The following is a 14,168-nucleotide window of genomic DNA, read 5'->3' as shown; positions in this document are numbered from 1 at the left end:
CTCTCTCCAGCCAACACACAAGCAAACTCACCACCCTGCCCTGTCTACATGGGACATGACTCCCAGGAGTGTGGACCTTCCTGGCAACGTGGGACAGAAATCCTAGAATGAGCTCAGACTCAGCATCAAGAGATTGAGAAAACCTTCTCTACAAAAAGGGGGAAGAGTGAAATGAGACCAAATGTTAATGGCTGGAAGATTCCAAACAGAGTTGAGAGATTATCCTCGAGGTTATTCTTATGCATTAAGTAGATACCACCTTGTTATTCAAGATGTAATGGAGAGGCTGGGAGGGAACTGCCTGAAAATGTAGAGCTGTGTTCCAGTAGCCTTGTTTCTTGAAGGTGATTGTATAATGGTATAGCTTTCACAGTGTGACACTGCGATTGCGAAAGCCATGTGTCTGATGCTCCTTTTATCTACGTTGTCAACAGACAAATAGAACATATGGAATAAAGATGAATAATAGGGGGAACAAATGTTAAGATAAATTTAGTTTGAAATGCTAGTGATCAATGAAAGGGAGGGGTAAGGGGTATGGTATGTATAAATTTTTTTCTGTTTTCGTTTTATTTCTTTTTCTGGATAGATGCAAATGTTCCAAGAAATGGTCATAAATATGCAACAATGTGATGATATTGTGAATTATTGATTATATATGTAGAATGGAGTGATCAAAATAGGAATGTTTGCATTTGTTTGGTGTTTTTTGGTATTTAAGAAAATAAAATTTAAAAACTAAAAAAAAATAGAATTCAGTACCCAGCCAAATTGTCCTTCAAAACTGAAGGAGAGATTAAAATTTTTTAGACAACGTATCCTAAAAGAGTTTGTCAACAAGAGACCAGCCTACAAGAAATACTAATGGGATTTCTGCCAGTTGAAAGAAAAAGACAGGAGAGGGAGGTCTGGAGGAGGGCGCTGAATTGAAAAGTACCAGTAAGGTAACTAAAAGGATAAAAAGAGAAAGATGGAAAAGAATATGTAGATCTAACAAATAAAATTTAAAAAGATAAGATGGTGGATTCAAGAAATGCCTTTTCAGTAATAACTTTGAATGTTAACAGACTAAACTTACCAATTAAAAGACACAGACTGGCAGAATGGGTTAATGAATATAACCCACCTATATGCTGCTTACAAGAGACTCACCTTAGACCCAAGGATGCAAATAGACTGAAAGTGAAAGGATAGAAAAAGGTTTTCCACACATTGAACCAAAAGAAAGCAGGGGTAGCTATACTAATATTGGAAAAAATAGAATTTAAATGTAAAGACATCATAAGAAAGAAAGATGGATAGTATGTATTAATTAAAGGGACAATTTACTAAGAAGATAGAACAATCATAAATGCATATATGCCCAATCAGGGAGCTCCAGAATATGTGAGACAGACATTGGCAAAACTGAAGGGAGTGATAGTTATTTCAACAATAATAGTAGGAGCTTCAATACACCACTCTCCTCTGTAGATAGAACAACCAGACAGAAGATCAACAAGAAGATAGAGAAGTTAAACAACATGATAAATGAATTAGACCTAACATATATAGGTCATTGCACCCCCCAAAACAAGGATATGCATTCTTCTCTACTGCTCATGGAACATTCTCCAGGATAGATCATATGCTGGGGCATAAAATAGGTCTTTATAAGTTTAAAAACACTGAAATTATTCTAAGCAGTTTTCTCTGATCACAGTGGGTTGAAGCTGCATCTCAATAACCACCAAAGAATGAAAACATTCACAAATATATGGAGATTAAATAATATGCTCTTAACCAGTGGGTCAAAGAAGAAATTGCTAGAAAAATCACTAGCTATCTGGAGATTAATGAAAATGAGAATACAGCTTATCAGAATGTATGGGATGTGGCAAAGACTGTGCTGGGATTGAAATGTATTGCTCTAAATGCCTATATTAAAAGACAAGAAAGAGCAAAAATGGAGGACTTAACTGCTCACCTGGAAGAACTTTAGAAAGAACAGCAAACTAACCCTAAAGCAAATAGAAGAAGAGAAATAACAAAGATTAAAGCAGAGTTAAATGAATGGGAGAACAAAAGAACAATAGAAAGAATCAATAAAACCAAAAGTTGGTTCTTTGAGACAATCAGTAAAAGTAATGGGCCACTAGCAAAACTGACAAAGAAAAAAAGGGAGAATGCAAATGAACAAAATCAGAAATGGGAAAGGGGTGCGGTACCACAGACCATGAAGAAATCATAAGAGGATACTGTGAACAACTATATGCCAACAAACCAGACATCTTAGATGAAATGGACAGATTCCTGGAAACACACAAAGAAGCTGCACTGACTCAGGAAGAAATAGAAACTCTCAACAAACCAGTCACAAGTAAAGAGATTCAATCAGTCATCAAAAATCTTCCTACAAAGAAAAGCCCTGGGCCAGAAGGCTTCACAGGGGAATTTTTTCGAACATTCCCAAAAGAACTAACACTAATCCTGCTAAAAATTTTTCCAAAAAATTAAGGAAAAAAGGAACTCCACCTAACTCATTTTATGAAGCTAATATTTTAATAACAAAACTGGATAAAGATGCTATAAGGAAGGAAAACTACAGACCAATCTCCCTAATGAACATAGATCCGAAAATTCTCAACAAAATATTAGCAAATCGAATCCAACAACACATTAAAAGAATTATGCATCATGACCAAGTGGGCTTATAGCAGGAATGCAAGGATGGTTCAACAAGAAAATCAATCAATGTAATACAGCACATTAACAAATTGAAATGGAAAAATCACATGAGCATCTTGATTGATGCTGAAAAAACATTTGACAAAATTCAACATCCTTTTTCTGATAAAAATATTCCAAAAGATATGAATCAAAGGTAACTACGTTAATATGATAAAGGGAATATGTGAAAAAACTGATAGCTAGCATCATACTCAATGGAGAGAGACTTAAAGCTTTTGCCCTAAGATCAGGAATGAGAGAAGTATGCCCACTGTCACCACTATTATTCAACACTGTGCTAGAAGTTCTAGCTAGAGCAATCAGGCAGGACAAAGAAATAGAAAGTATCCAAATTGGAAAGGAAGAAGTAAAACTTTTATTATTTGCAGATGACATGATAGTATATTTGGAAGATCCTGAGAAATCTACAGCAAAGTTACTTGAGCTAATAAACAGATTCAGCAAAGTTGTGGGATATAAAATTAATGTGCAAAAATCATTAATGTTTCTAGGCGGTGCAAGGGCAGTTCAGTGGTAGAATTCTCACCTGCCATGAGGAAGACCCGGGTTCGATTCCTAGTGAAGAGGCAGCCAACTCAATAGGAGAAAATATTTGGAAATCATATATCAAGCCAAAGTTTGATATCCTGTATACACAAATAAATCATACAACTCCACAACAAAAAGACAAACAGCCCAATTATAAATAAGCTAAAGATATGAATAGACATTTTTCTGAAGTGCAACTACAGATGGCTTAAAAGCATGTGAACAGTTGTTCATTTTCCTTGACTATAAGGGAAATGCAGATCAAGACTACAGTGAGATACCATTCCCACACCTATGAGAATGGCTGTTATTAAACAAACAGAAAAGTATAAATGTTTTTAATGAGAGGACATGGATAAATTGGTACACTTATGCACTGCTGCTGGAAATGTAATAGTGCAGCCACTATGGAAGACTTTTTGGTGGTTCCTTAGGAAACCAAATATCAAGTTGCCCAATGACCAAGCAATAACATTATTTGGCATATGCCCAGAAGAGCTGAAAGCATAGACACAGACATTTGCACACCAGCGTTCATAGCAGCATTATTCACAGTCACCATGAGATGGAAACAAACCAATGCCCATCAACAGACAAGTGGGTTAACAAAATGTGGTATAATCAAACGATGGAATATTATGCAGCAATAAGACAAACTGATGTCCTAAAGCACATGACAAAATGGATGAGCCTCGAGGACATAATGCTGAATGAAAGAAGCCAGACAGAAAAGAATAAATACTGCATGACTCCACTTTTATGACCATGGTAAAGGTAAAAGCAGAGGCTTATAATACAGAGTATAGGGGACTTAGAGATACATATAAGCTAGAGATGGATGAGCAATTAACTAATGAGCTTGAACTTCAATGTAAGGGAACACATAGAAGTGAAAGTGGTTCTTTAGTGGGTTTATAAGTAGTATTACCATATTGAAGATGAGCAAGATTGAAAGGGGTTGTATAAACGTACGTGTCCCACTGATTAACACTAGACATATAAAATAGTTCTTGCAAGAACTACTTCAAAGTTATTCATGCACAAAGAGTGTTGGGTCCAGGGTATGGGGGAAAATTGCTGTTGTATGCTATGGGCCATGTTCAAAAGGAAAACATCTGCACCAACACAGCAACAGTAGAGGTAAATAATAGGGGAAGGGACAAGAGTTAAGAGGAGGGTGAGAGTTCCTATTTGATGAGGGTGTGTTTATTGGTTTTCTTTCTCTTGGAAACAATAAAATTATCTAAAATTGAGAGTTTTGATGGACTCTGGGCTCTATACATGATCCCTTATGAATGCAGGTAGCTGAAGATGCACTGACTGAGAAGTAGTTTGATGAACATTGGTGTATACTTATGAACGAATATTGTGCTGCTACAAAAAAGGAGCATAGTCATGAGACAAGCAATAATGTGAACAAACATGGGGCATTTGGTGAGGCAAAATAGGCAAGAAACAAAAGAACAGCAATGGTTTGGCCTTTAGAAAATGGTTATAAGAAAACAGGAACCTAGATTGTAAGTTTTGTAGCAGACACATTTAGTCCAGAGTGGTAAATATTATTTCTGGATTTCAAGAGGCTGTTTTATATGTATATAAGATAAAAGTGAAGCTGATCAGGTTGGAATTAAAGTAATTCAGAACACAGGGGTAAGGAAGACAGTGTCTATGTTTTAGAACTACATATACTCTTTGATACCAAAGGAAGAAAGAAAGGTTTATTTGGTCTAGAACCGAAATTTTCTGTAGCACACAATCTAACTCAACTTGCCTGTATAGCTCATTTGAACAATTGAAATACAGGGAGCTCAGAATAAGAAAGAGGCCCTTTAATCCTTTATAGCCTAATGTAATGCCTGGATACATCCTAGAGTATATTAAGCAGATAATTAAAAAGTATTGACAAAGTCCCTTGAGGGTTGGGAGAAAAAATATGGAACTATAAAACGTTACCATTAGGAAATCCCTTGATACTGTGCTAGACTTTAGGACAACCAAATCAATAGGCCATGCTCTGGATTTTGAGGCTTACTCTTGTGACACTTATGTAGGTAGTGGGGAAGCTTAGCCTACGTAAACATATGCCTATGCGTTACTTCTAAGGACCTATTTTGTTGCTCAGATGTGGTCTCACTCTCTCTAAGCCCAACTCTGAAACTGAAATCATTGTCCCACCCACCCACCCCCACCCCCAGTGTGGGACATGACTCCTAGGGATTAATACATTGCTGGCACCATGGGATCAACAATTCCATCCCGACTAAAAGGGGGAAAAGAAATGTAATGAACAAAGTATCAGTGGCAGAAAGAGTTCAAATAGAGTCAAGAGGCTACTCTGGAGGTTGCTCTTACTCAAGCTTCAGTTAGACATTGCTACCTATCATAACCTGCCAAACCCCAACCAGGACCATTCCAGCCAATCCTAAAGAACACCTAGGGTAATATATAAGATTCCACAAGTGTTCCGCAAACTAGTGTAGCTTTCCAGGAAACTACAATCTCCAAATGGGTCCCTGGACCAGGTAAGTCCTGAAACCTAGGGGGCCCAGCCTCTCCAGAACATCAGATAGTTCCATCTCCCTACCCCATATTAGTGACAGACCCTTCCAACATGAAAAAATTGGAATGACCATAGCCCAAACACCCCTAAAGAGAGAGATACAAAGATCAAAGGTGATGATGCAGTTATACAGAGAAGATAGGATTTAACAAATGAATATGATTGCTGAATCATTAAATTGGTATTTCTTTTAATCTTTTGTATCTTAGAACAGCTAGAAATAAAAACTTAAAATTGTGGAATTGTAATTCATGTCAAACTCTTAAATATGTTGTCCAACTAATTATAGTGCTGTGCTTTGAAATTTATTGCTTTTTTGTATATGTTATTTTGCAGAAAAAAGTTAGAAAGTTGATTCTGGTGATTAAAAAAATATGTAAATCTTCTAGCCTCCTATATTTTGGAGCAGCTAGAAGGAAAAATTTGAGAGGATCATATGGTAGTCCATGGCAAACACTGGGATCTGTCCTTTATTTGTTGAAGAGTGCTTTGAAGATTGTTGCTTTTTTATTTCTTTGCTTTGTATACATGTTATACTATGCAATAAAAAAAGGTAAAAAAGAAAAAAAAAATGTCCAAGACCTCTTGGAGACCTGCAAAGGCTGATCCTCAAACTCATATGACATTTCAAGGGGACCCAGTAGCCAAAACAGTCTTTAAAAACAAAGACAAAGTTGGAGGGCAAAGTTGGGTGCAAGGGTAGTTCAGTGGTAGAATTCTTGTCTGCCATGCGGGAGACCTGGGTTTGATTCCCAGTCCATACACTTTCCAAAAAGATACAAACAAGCAAAACAAACAATGAAGCAAACAAAAAAAAAAATTCAACAAAATGATGCTGCAATGACAGCATACTCACATGGGGTAAAAAAAAATGAAATGTAACCCCACCATGCAGCATACAAAAAAAAAAGTTGAAGGGTAGGGGGCCAAGATGGCAGCTTAGTAAGGTACTTGTGTCTTAGTTCCTCCTCCAGAGCAACTTCTAGGTGACCAGAAACAGTGCAGAACAGCTCCCGGGGCCACGGCAGGGACTGGACACACAGTGTACCCCAGTCTGGACTGGCTGGACCGGCTGCGAGACTCTGCTGCAGTGAGCTCCCTGAGTGGCGCGCACTTCCCTGGGCCATGGCACCTGGCGGCTGGCGCCCCTCCCTCCCTCCTTCCTGAACCGGCTGAGAGTCTCGGAGAGGCAAGTTTCCCAAGCCGCGGTGGCTGGCAGCTGGCACACCTCTCTCGCGGGCGGCTTCCCAGACCGGCCACGAGTCTCAGATCAGCGAGTTCCCCAAGCCGCGGTGGCCGGCAGCTGGTGCCCCTCCCCCACAGGCGGCTTCCCAGTCCGGCAGCGAGTCTCAGATCAGCGAGTTCCCCAAGCCACAGTGGCCGGCAGCCGGCGCCCCTCCCCCACAGGCGACTTCCAGGTCCGGCGGTGAGTCTCGGATCAGCGAGTTCCCCAAGCCGCGGCGGCCAGCGCCCCTCCCCCATAGGTGGCTGCCTAGAGGGAGAGGAGGGAGTTTCCGACAGTGGCAGGGACTGGGTCCAACCAAACACCAATAGTGGCATTAATAAAGGAGCCACAAAATCTTTTGCTGGTGAGACCCGCAGACAGACAAGTGCCACATACTGGGCAGGATGAAAAAAACAGAGCCCAGAGACTTCACAGGAAAATCTTTCAACCTGCTGGGTCTCACACTCAAGGAAATCTGATTAAATGTCCAGACGCCAGCAAAAAATAACAAATCACACCAGGAAATTTGAAGATATGGCCCAGTCAAAGGAACAAACCAATAGTTCAAATGAGATACAGGAGCTGAGACAACTAATTCTGAATATACGAACAGAAATGGAAAATCTCTTCAAAAACCAAATCAATAAATTGAGGGAGGACATGAAGAAGGCAAGGGATGAACAAAAAGAAGAAATGGAAAGTCTGAAAAAACAAATCACAGAACTTATTGGAATGAAAGATACAGTAGAAGACATGAAAAAAACAATGGAAACCTACAATGGTAGATTTCAAGAGACAGAGGTTAGAATTAGTGAACTGGAGGCTGGAACATCAGAAATCCAAAAAGAAACAGAAACTATAGGGAAAAGAATGGAAAAATTTGAGCAGGGGCTCAGGGAATTGAATGATAATATGAAGCGCACAAATATGTGTGTTGTGGGTGTCCCAGAAGGAGAAGAGAAGGGAAAAGGAGGAGAAAAACTAATGGAAGAAATTATCACTGAAAATTTCCCAACTCTTATTAAAGACCTGAAATTACAGATCCAAGAAGTGCAGCGCACCCCAAAGAGAATAGATCCAAATAGGCATTCTCCAAGACACTTACTAGTTAGAATGGCAGAGGTCAAAGAGAAAGAAAGGATCTTGAAAGCAGCAAGAGAAAAACAATCCATCACATACAAGGGAAACCCAATAAGACTATGTGTAGATTTCTCAGCAGAAACCATGGAGGCAAGAAGATGGTGGGATAATATATTTAAATTACTAAAAGAGAAAAACTGCCAACCAAGAATTCTATATCCAGCAAAATTGTCCTTCAAAAATGAGAGAAATTAAAACATTTTCAGACAAAAAGTCACTGAGAGAATTTGTGACCAAGAGATCAGCTCTGCAAGAAATACTAAAGGGAGCACTAGAGTCAGATACGAAAAGACAGAAGAGAGAGAGGTATGGAGAAGAGTGTAGAAAGAAGGAAAATTAGATATGATATATATAATACAAAAGGCAAAATGGTAGAGGAAAGTATTACCCAAACAGTAATAACAATAAACATTAATGGACTGAATTTCCCAATCAAAAGACATAGACTGGCAGAATGGATTAAAAAACAGGATCCGTCTATATGCTGTCTACAGGAAACACATCTTAGACACGAAGATATACATAGGTTGAAAGTGAAAGGTTGGGAAAAGATATTTCATGCAAATAACAACCAGAAAAGAGCAGGAGTAGCTATACTAATAGCCAACAAATTAGACTTCAAATGTAAAACAGTTAAAAGAGACAAAGAAGGATACTCTCTATTAATAAAAGGAACAATTAAACAAGAAAACATAACAATCATAAATATTTACGCACTGAATCAGAATGCCCCAAAATACGTGAGGAATACACTACAAATACTAAAAAGGGAAATAGACACATCTACCATAATAGTTGGAGACTTCAGTTCCCTACTCTCATCAATGGACAGAACGTCTAGACAGAGGATCAATGGGAAACAGAGAATTTGAATATTACAATACATGAGCTAGACTTAACAGACATTTATAGGACATTACACCCCACAACAGCAGGATACACCTTTTTCTCAAGTGCTCATGGATCATTCTCAAAGATAGACCATATGCTGGGTCACAAAGCAAGTCTTAACAAATTTAAAAAGATTGAAATCATACACAACACTTTCTCAGATCATAAAGGAATGAAGTTGGAAATCAATAATAGGCAGAGTGCCAGACAATTCACAAATACGTGGAGGCTCAACAACACACTCTTAAACAACCAGTGGGTCAAGGAAGAAATTAAAAGAGAAGTTAGTAAATATATCGAGGTGAATGAAAATGAAAGCACAACATATCAAAACCTATGGGACACAGCAAAGGCAGTGCTAAGAGGGAAATTTATAGCCCTAAATGCCTATATCAAAAAAGAAGAAAGGGCAAAAATTCAGGAATTAACTGTCCACTTGGAAGAACTGGAGAAAGGACAGCAAACTAACCCCAAAGCAAGCAAAAGGAAAGCAATAACAAAGATTAGAGCAGAAATAAATGAAATTGAGAACATGAAAACAATAGAGAAAATCAATAAGACCAGAAGTTGGTTCTATGAGAAAATCAATAAGATTGATGGGCCCTTAGCAAGATTGATAAAAAGAAGAAGAGAGAAGACGCAAATAAATAAGATCAGAAATGGAAGAGGAGACATAACCACTGACCTCACAGAAATAAAGAAGGTAATAACAGGATACTATGAACAACTTTATGCTAATAAATACAACAATGTAGATGAAATGGACAAGTTCCTAGAAAGGCATGAACAACCAACTTTAACTCAAGAAGAAGTAGATGACCTCAACAAACCAATCACAAGTAAAGAAATTGAATCAGTCATTCAAAAGCTTCCCAAAAAGAAAAGTCCAGGACCAGACAGCTTCACATGTGAATTCTACCAAACATTTCAGAAAGAATTAGTACCGATCCTGCTCAAACTCTTCAAAAAAATTGAATTGGAGGGAAAGCTACCTAATTCATTGTATGAAGCCAGCATCACCCTCATACCAAAACCAGGCAAAGATATTACAAAAAAAGAAAACTACAGACCAATCTCTCTAATGAATATAGATGCAAAAATCCTCAACAAAATTCTAGCAAATCGAATCCAGCACCACATTAAAAGAATTATACCTCATGACCAAGTAGGATTCATCCCAGGTATGCAAGGATGGTTCAACATAAGAAAATCAATTAATGTAATACACCATATCAACAAATCAAAGCAGAAAAATCACATGATCATCTCAATTGATGCTGAGAAGGCATTTGACAAGATTCAACATCCTTTCCTGTTGAAAACACTTCAAAGGATAGGAATACAAGGGAACCTCCTTAAAATGATAGAGGGAATATATGAAAAACCCACAGCTAATATCATCCTCAATGGGGAAAAATTGAAAACTTTCCCCCTAAGATCAGGAACAAGACAAGGATGTCCATTATCACCACTGTTATTCAACATCATGTTGGAGGTTCTAGCCAGAACAGTTACACAAGAAAAAGAAATACAAGGCATCAAAATAGGAAAGGAAGAAGTAAAACTATCACTGTTCGCAGGTGATATGATACTATATGTCGAAAACCCTGAAAAATCCACAGCAAAACTACTAGAGCTAATAAATGAGTACAGCAAAGTAGCAGGTTACAAGATCAACATTCAAAAATCTGTAGTGTTTCTATACACTAGCAATGAACAAGCTGAGGGGAAATCAAGAAACAATTCCATTTACAATTGCAACTAAAAGAATAAAATACTTAGGAATAAATTTAACTAAAGAGACAAAAGACCTGTACAAAGAAAACTACAAGAAACTGTTAAAAGAAATCACAGAAGACCTAAATAGATGGAAGGGCATACCGTGTTCATGGACTGGAAGAGTAAATATAGTTAAGATGTCAATTCTACCTAAATTGATTTACAGATTCAACGCAATACCAATCAAAATCCCGACAACTTATTTTTCAGAAATAGAAAAACCAATAAGCAAATTTATCTGGAAGGGCAGAGTGCCCCGGATTGCTAAAAGTATCTTGAGGAAAAAAAACAAAGCTGGAGGTCTCACTCTGCCGGACTTTAAGGCATATTATGAAGCCACAGTGGTCAAAACAGCATGGTACTGGCATATAGATATATCAACCAATGGAATTGAATAGAGTGCTCAGATATAAACCCTCTCATCTATGGACATTTGATCTTTGATAAGGCAGTGAAGCCAACTCACCTGGGACAGAAAAGTCTCTTCAATAAATGGTGCCTACAGAACTGGATATCCATATGCAAAAGAATGAAAGAGGACCCGTATCTCACACCCTATACAAAAGTTAACTCAAAATGGATCAAAGATCTAAACATTAGGTCTAAGACCATAAAACAGTTAGAGGAAAATGTAGGGAGATATCTTATGAATCTTACAATTGGAGGCGGTTTTATGGACCTTACACCTAAAACAAGAGCACTGAAGAAAGAAAGAAATAAATGGGAGCTCCTCAAAATTAAACACTTTTGGGCATCAAAGAACTTCATCAAGAAAGTAGAAAGACATCCTACACAATGGGAGACAATATTTGGAAATGACATATCAGATAAAGGTCTAGTATCCAGAATTATAAAGAGATTGTTCAACTCAATAACAAAAAGACAGCCAACCCAATTACAAAATGGGAAAAAGACTTGAACAGACACCTCTCAGAAGAGGAAATACAAATGGCCAAAAGGCACATGAAGAGATGCTCAATGTCCCTGGCCTTTAGAGAAATGCAAATCAAAACCACAATGAGATATCATCTCACACCCACCAGAATGGCCATTATCAACAAAACAGAAAATGACAAGTGCTGGAGAGGATCCGGAGAAAGAGGCACACTTATTCACCGTTGGTGGGAATGTCAAATGGTGCAACCACTGTGGAAGGCAGTTTGGCGGTTCCTCAAAAAGCTGAATATAGAATTGCCATATGACCCAGCAATACCGTTGCTAGGTATCTACTCAGAGGACTTAAGGGCAAAGATACAAACAGACATTTGCACACCAATGTTTATAGCAGCGTTGTTTACAATTGCAAAGAGATGGAAACAGCCAAAATGTCCATCAACAGACGAGTGGCTAAACAAACTGTGGTATATACATACAATGGTATATTATGTAGCTTTAAGACAGAATAAACTTATGAAGCATGTAATAACATGGATGGACCTAGAGAACATTATGCTGAGTGAGACTAGCCAAAAACTAAAGGACAAATACTGTATGGTCCACTGATGTACAACCGACATTAGAGAATAAACTTGGAATAGTCATTGGTAACAGAGACCATCAGGAGATAGAAATAGGGTAAGATAATGGGTAATTGGAGGTGAAGGGATACAGACTGTGCAACAAGACTGGATACAGAAACTCAGAAATGGACAGCACAATACTACCTAATTTAATGTAATTATGTTAAAACACTGAATGAAGCTGCATCTGAGGTATAGTTTTTTACTTTTTTTTCTCTCTATTATCGTTTTATTTCTTTTTCTGTTGTCTTTCTACTTCTTTTTCTAAATCGATGCAAATGTACTAAGAAACGATGAATATGCATCTATGTGATGATATTAAGAATTACTGATTGCATATGTAGAATGGAATGATTTCTAAATGTTGTGTTAGTTAATTTTTTTAATTAATAAAAAAAGGTGGAGAAATAAAAAAAAAAGTTGAAGAACTTATACTTCCTGCTTTCAAAAATTATTACAAAGCTACAATAATCAAAACAGTGTGGTACTGACATTTCAATCTAAATGTATTTTAACATTTGTTCCCCCTATTGTTTATTTTTATTCCCTATGTTTTACTCATCTGTTGATAAGGTAGATAAAAGGAGCATCAGACACAAGGTTTTCACAATCACACAGTCACATTGTGAAAGCTATATCATTATACAATCATCTTCAAGAAACATGGCTACAGGAGCACAGCTCTACATTTTCATGCAGTTCCCTCCAGCCTCTTCATTACATCTTGAGTAACAAAGTGATATCTGTTTAATGTGTATGGATAACCTCTCAACTCTGTTTGGAATCTCTCAGCCATTGACACTTTATTTTGTCTCATTTTGCTCTTCCCCTTTTTGGTCAAAAAGGTTTTCTCAATCCCTTGATATTGAGTCCCAGTGCATTCTAGAATTTCTGTCCCACATTGCCAGGAAGGTCCACACCCTTGGGAGTCATGTTCCACGTAGAGAGGGGGAGGGCAGTGAGTTTGCTTGTCATGTTGGCTGAGAGAGAGAGGCCACATCTGAGCAAGAGGTTCTCTTGGGAGTGACTCTTAGGCCTAATTTTAAGTAGGCTTAGCCTATCCTGTGCGGGGTTAAGTTTCTTATGAACAACTCCCAAGATTGGGGGCTCAGCCTCTTGCTTTGGTAGTCCCCACTGCTTGTGAGAATATCAGGAATTGTCCACTTTGGGAAGTTGAATTTCCCACTTTCTCATCATACCCCCAATGGGGCTTTGCAAATACTTCAGAGCACTCTTTTTAGGTGAGCTACTTGGTTGTATGGAATCAGTAGATTGGGCCACATGACTATTCACAGTCGATTTCAACAAAGAAACAAATGATGCTGAACCTGCTTATCTGAAGTTTCTGTTTTGAAACTTTATCAGATCCTGGTGTTACCTGAGAGGAAATGCTACGGCTGCTGCTTTGGCTGGAACCAGGCTGATCCCCATCACTTGTAGAGCTATTCTGACTGCGAGTTGAGTTCTCTCTACTCTCTGATTTGCTGGAGGACCCCTGTACATGCTAAGCTGTTTTCCTGTTTACCTGATGCATGTTATACTTTGGCAGAAGCTTTTGCATGATCTTGCTCAAACGCAGAACTGTTTTTTCCTTCTATGACTTGTTTTTAGAGTCTTTTCAACAGGTGATGCTAGGGCAACTGTATTTATACATGTAAAATGATGAAATTGGACCCTTAGCTCATACCATATACAAAAATTAACTCAAAATGGAGTATTGAGTTGAAACCATAAAACTCTTAGAAGACAATATAGAGGTAAATCTTCATGACCTTGGGTTTAGCAATGGATTCCT

At 38.0% G+C, this 14,168-nt stretch overlaps 1 protein-coding gene across 7 annotated transcripts in view; it reads left to right on the top strand.

Annotated features, from left to right (window-relative positions):
• Positions 1-14,168, top strand: part of ZNF227 (zinc finger protein 227) — a 62,771-nt gene that overhangs the window by 35,787 nt on the left and 12,816 nt on the right. Inside the window, exon 4 of one of the 7 annotated variants that reach the window (XR_013163409.1) lies at positions 13,739-13,946. The exons of 5 other annotated variants lie outside the window; for them this stretch is intronic. The gene's annotated coding sequence lies outside the window, so the exon portion shown is untranslated. Of the gene's footprint in view, positions 1-10; positions 6,390-13,738; positions 13,947-14,168 lie in introns of those variants that run through there. One more of the 7 variants, XR_013163411.1, reaches the window with a different exon arrangement.

The sequence above is a fragment of the Tamandua tetradactyla genome, chromosome 16 (genome assembly GCF_023851605.1).
Source record: "Tamandua tetradactyla isolate mTamTet1 chromosome 16, mTamTet1.pri, whole genome shotgun sequence".
In the NCBI taxonomy this organism is placed as follows: domain Eukaryota; kingdom Metazoa; phylum Chordata; class Mammalia; order Pilosa; family Myrmecophagidae; genus Tamandua; species Tamandua tetradactyla.
This window is presented reverse-complemented; position numbering and strand designations above follow the sequence as displayed.